Source organism: Ascaphus truei, chromosome 1 (assembly GCF_040206685.1).
Source record: "Ascaphus truei isolate aAscTru1 chromosome 1, aAscTru1.hap1, whole genome shotgun sequence".
NCBI classification, from domain to species: Eukaryota; Metazoa; Chordata; class Amphibia; order Anura; family Ascaphidae; genus Ascaphus; species Ascaphus truei.
The window spans coordinates 484840092-484845688 of record NC_134483.1 but is presented as its reverse complement, the minus strand read 5'-3'; the positions used below and the strand labels follow the sequence as shown (position 1 = coordinate 484845688).

The window sequence follows — 5597 nt, the reverse complement described above, 5'->3', positions numbered from 1 at the left end:
TTGTTCATTTTCAGCAGCTACATGGGTGGGATGCTCGTCTACCACAGGCTCAGCTAGGTCTGATTGTACATTGTGCCTGAGTGCAACATTGTGCAAAATGCAACAGGCAAGGATAATATCAGACACTTTTTGAGGCTTGTATAGAAGAGCCCCACCAGTTCTGTCCAGACACCTAAATCTGGTCTTGAGTAGGCCAAATGTCCTCTCTATAACAGATCTTGTAGATATATGGGCTGCATTGTACCTCTCCTCTGCTTCAGTTTGAGGGTTTAGCACCGGAGTCAAGAGCCACGGCCTAATTCCGTATCCTGAGTCACCTATAATGAATGGAGCACACATAAGCTGACATTAGTGATCAAATTGTACAATGCCAACATTCCTACATAAAAATGTGTTTTGTGTTATAACATGTAAATGTGTACTCACCCAGCAGCCAACCATGTTCAAAATGTCCCTCTTCGAACGCATGGAAGACTGAAGAGTTCCTCAGGATAGAGGAATCGTGACTGGAACCAGGGAATTTGGGTACCACATGCATTATCCTCATCGTCGCATCACATACCACCTGTACATTGAGTGAATGGTAGTGCTTACGATTGCGGTACACATGCTCACTCTGACTAGGTGCAATCAAAGCAACATGTGTGCAATCGATTGCACCCAGCACACATGGTATCCCTGCTATATTATAAAAGCCAGTCCTGACTTCCAGCCACTCTGTCGCCTCTGTAGGAAAATGAATATAATTCCTAGCGCGTCTATTGAGTGCATAGAGAAACTGGGTCAAGGCCCGCGAGAATGTAGATTGCGAGACCCCGCCCACTATACCCACAGTTGTCTGGTATGACGCGGAAGCAAGATAATGTAATGAGCACAGCATTTTAACAAGCCCAGGGACTGCACGACCTCTGGCTGTGAAAAAATCTAAATCTCCCCTTATCTCCTGATAAAGAGATAAGATTGCTGCTGAACTCAAACGATAGCGACTTACAATCTCCTCCTCACTCATCCCATCTAACAGGGTTCTCTCCCTGTACAGACGCGGACGAGGCACAACTTGTCTCCTCTGTCTTCTCCTCTGATCTCCTGTCCCTCTCCCTGTCCCTCGGCCTGTCCCTCTCCCTGTCCCTGTCGTATCCGCGTCACTGTCCCTGTCACTGTCCCTCGGTGTGTCCCTCCCTTGCCCTAAGTCATTCTCTTCATCAGCAAGCATGTCATAGAAAAGAATGTTCCTCCGTCTCCTAAACAATCTCAACATTTTGAAATGAGTAGCTGTGAATGAGCAGGTAATGGGCGTCCTTTAAATAGGTATGTGATGATGTCAGGTGACATAGTAAAATGCAAGGTTTTACATTAACATAATAAAGTACTTGTGTGGCAAGCTGTGTGCAGTTGTTGTTATAAGTATTTGTTGTGTGTATTCTGCAGGGAATGATGATATTTGCCAATGATGTGACGTGATGCTTTGTACAAACATTGCTTGCAAATAAATAGTTGCATGTGCAATGCATGTAAAACTTGTGAACGCAAGAGTCAGTCATGTAATGAGACAAAAAGGCTAAGATTGATGTGGGAAAAGTTTTGTGTAACATGTGTAATTAGCCATGTTATTGTGACATGTTGCCAACAATGAATAGTCGTGTGCATATGCATGCATTTCTGTAATGAGGATAGTTGCTATAGAATGAGTTTACAAGGTGTCCCAATGATGAATTACTGTACATGTGTGTATAAGTTAGGTTGAAGTGCTTGTAATGCTACGGTTACAATGTAAACATGCAATGTGATTGAGCGTCCAATAAGTGACGTCATGAAAATAGGGAGGAGCAAACGTAGATGTAAACATGAGAATTTAGATGTACATGAACGTTTAAAGATGCGTGACACATTACAAGCATTGTGTAATGTAAAGGAACATGAATATACTGTGTATGTGTGACATGTGTGACATGTGTGACATCATGTAAACAATTGTCGATCAATTCAGTAAAATGTGTGATATGATGTGAGGTTCTCCTTTAAGAGTTGAGTATAGTATTTTCCCTTGCCACATCATCACATGATGAGTAATGTGACCCGCAAATGCTGAAAACATGTAAAAGTATAATGTTATGCAAATAATACACGTCAGCTGTGACACAATGCAGGGAATGCCCCCACACTGTAATGCAAATCCCCTTTGTATTGTGAGCAATGAAACGTAAACAGTACTACTGCACCGACACACTTTATTCGAGCAAATACCCGGTATGTACCTGGCAGATACCTGGAATAAGCCACTACTAACCTCTGACAAGCCCCGTTGCATTTGCCTTCCCAGCCTGGGTTCATGCCTGGCTGATGGGCGGCTGATCTGTTAAATGATAATGATTAGGATTTAATAGGCTGCAATGCTTCGCGTGTCTACCAGATGGCATAAATTCATGAATTGTAATGCAGTTTATATATATATACTGTGCAGTATTGCAGCCAGCGGGAATAAAATGCTTCAATCCCTGCTTGGAAAATAACTCAATGTACTCGGGCAGAAAACTATCACAAACCTCAATACACCCGGGTATACCCGAATTCGTGGGACTAGCCAAGCTCGAATAAAGTGTGTCGCCAGTGTATACTGTTATACGTCCCCTCTCCATTGACTCCATTGATGTACAGAAGATTTTTTTTTTCTAAGTGCCGTTCCGGCAGCCTTAGCGATCGTTCTCCCGTCCAAACTGCCAACTTTAGTTGGCGGGAGAAATTGGCCATAACATCTCAATTTCGTAGTGCCGATCAGCCCCGATAAGCTGATTTTTTTTGTTGAATCCAGCCGATTTAAAAAAATGGCGATCAGTGGCGAAAACAGGCTTATCGGCAGCCGACTGGCCATAACAAAATAATCGGCTCCGAAACCTGGCGAAATCAAGCACTTATCGGCGCTTACTGAATCTCAAACCCAATTTTGGCTATAAAATGGTGATAATTCCCTTATCAACGCTTACTGCATGAGGCCCTTAGTCCTTTGCATAGCAATGTGCTTGGGCACTTATCTCTTGAGTATCCACAAACAATAAGGTGAGTGTGAGTGTGAGGGATAGCGCTTCCCTGTGTTGGGGACTGGTGGTGCACTTAATATACTACCTCCCTGATCATAGTCCTGATCAGGAATATCCTTTGTAATAAGCAACTCCGCATTGTGATCCCACGGCGTGACGCGCTGCTCCTTGCAGGGATGAGTACACCGTCTGACTCCCCAGGGGAGGGATCCCAAACCGGATGATCCTTTGCAACAGTCTCTGCTATGGAGTCAGATACTCTTTCAGCTACACGCTGTACTGACAGTCCAGCACTGTCCTGCAGCATCTCTCTCTCTCTATGAGTATAGTGGAGGAGTCCCAAACTTAAGGCCTGTCCCTATCTCATGCACTTATATTCTCTACAGTGTCTCAGGGGACTAACTGGGCCCTGGAGATTTTACCTCTGGCCTAGTCCCTGGAGCACTGCTCCATGGACACTAGCTGCACCTTTAGTGTCCAGGTCTTGACCCCTGACTTCCTGTCCCAGAAGGCAGTAGTCTTTCCTTCCTTCAGAAGCAATCCAGCCATCCTATTGGCTCTTGTGTGTCACCAGGCAGCTGTCTCCTAAGCATCATGGGAGTTGTAGTCTCTCTGCTGCACAATTAACATTGGGACCGTGTGCGCATAGGACACTGCACATGCGTGAATCTAATGGCAGCCGCGACCTTGCCCCGCTCATGCGCAACCTTCCATTGCTCTTCCAGCCCTTCACCGCATCTGCGCATGCACGACTCTGCGCTCCAGAACGCGCACGCCTAAAATGGCGGCGCCCTGGGGCGAGAACCACCTGCGACTCCTTCGCCCTGCATCAACATATTGAGGGTAAGGAGGTGGAAACGGGAGAGCGGGGAAACCAGAGAGTACCTGGCTACATCCTCCGCCTGGTGAAAACCTCAACGGCCCCGCTTGAACCAACACATACACCACAACAATATATAATAAAAATGCAGTTTCTGTGTACAACTTAACGATCAACATTAAACTAGATTGTATATTTCTACAAACATATTTATCACAGAGGCTAGCTTAGGTTTTGCCAGCTGCTGAGACTCATAGTGAGGTGCCCCTAATGAATCATAAGTCACTCTAGTGGGAGGGCATCTCACTCGCTGACTTTTGCAAGTCAGTCTCCATCTCTTCACCTTGGGAGAGACCATCTTAGGCTTGAGGCCAGGACTCTCGGGTCCTTGTGCAACGTCTCAAGGTAACTGCACATTGTCTCTGTGTGGCACAAAACTCGGGCTATCAGGATTGAATTGTTGATTTGATGACTCGCCTTTTGCTAGTACTTGAGTCGCCGGCCCTTTACCCGTTGCTCCTTCGGGAGGTGCCCACCAATCTCCGTTGGAAGTTCCTTCCAGAGGATCTTGAATCGTTTCATCTGTTGACTCTGAATTCTCGGTAGACTCTTCAGGCCCACTATTGTTTACTACTGTTTCTGTTTCTGGATCACTGTCTCCAGTTGTGGAATAGGCAACAAGTGGTTTTGGTGCCAGACCTTTACTCTGCAATTCACATCGCGTATGCGATAGACAGGGAGGCCCGGTATTTGGGACTCTACTTGAAGGGACCTTCTCTCCAGCGATCAGCCAGTTTGTGTTTGCCGGGAATCTCTAAGTTGCGTAGGAGAAGGGCGTCTCCAGGTCGGAGTTCCCGATAACGTACCTTGTGGTCGTATCTTCTCTTGTTATTGGCATTCAGTTTAGCTGTGGCTCTTTCTGCTTGCTGATAGGCATGATGCAGACTATCTTGCAATGTCCAATTGAATCTTTCTGGGAGCGCATCTCCCTCAGGATGGTAGGGAGTGGTCCTGGATTTCTGGATATTTAACAACGTTAGCAATTCTCTAATCAGCTTTCTCTCAAAATCTCGTCCCTGATCGGAGTGCATCCTATTTGGTAGACCATAGTGCACAAAATACTTATCCCACAGCACTTTGGCCACTGTGGTAGCTTTCTGATCTTTAGTCAGGAACACTTGAGCGTAGCGTGTATAGTGGTCTGTCACTAATAGAACATTGCCTATGCCCTTTGAGTCTGGTTCTACACATAAGAAATCCATGCAGACCAAGTCCATGGGGCCAGAGCTTTTGAGATGGCCCATTGGGGCAGCACAGGTAGGCAGTGTCTTTCAGTGTCTTTTCTCTGAATACACCGTATGCACTTCCTACAATGTTGTTTTACTGAATCCCTCATTTTAAGCCAGAAGAATCGGTCTCTTTCTAATCCCATAGTCTTATCCACCTGCAGGTGTCCGTGATTATTGTGTAACGAGCGTAAGACAAGTCACTGCAGATGCCGTGGCAGGAACAGTTGTCGTCGATCCGGATGATTGTGGTAGGGAACGACTCGATACAGGAGGCCGCGATCAATTTCAAATTTGTCCCACTCACTCATGAGTATGGCAAAGATGTCCTTGGGAACCTGTTTCATCGTAGACAGGTCATCTTTATGGCAAGCCTTACGGACCGCGTTAATCACTGGATCACTTATCTGGGCCAGTACCATTTCCTTCCAAGTGAAGATCCCATTCTGAGTAAGA

The 5597-nt window shown here is 45.9% G+C and overlaps 1 long non-coding RNA gene across 1 annotated transcript; it reads right to left on the bottom strand.

Moving 5' to 3' along the window:
* On the bottom strand, window positions 1-1211 carry LOC142472066 (uncharacterized). The gene is made up of 3 exons (XR_012789586.1): window positions 992-1211; window positions 427-565; window positions 1-317 (listed from the first exon to the last, which is right to left on the bottom strand). It is a non-coding gene; the product is annotated as an uncharacterized LOC142472066 (long non-coding RNA).
* Between the last annotated feature and the right edge of the window lie 4386 nt (window positions 1212-5597).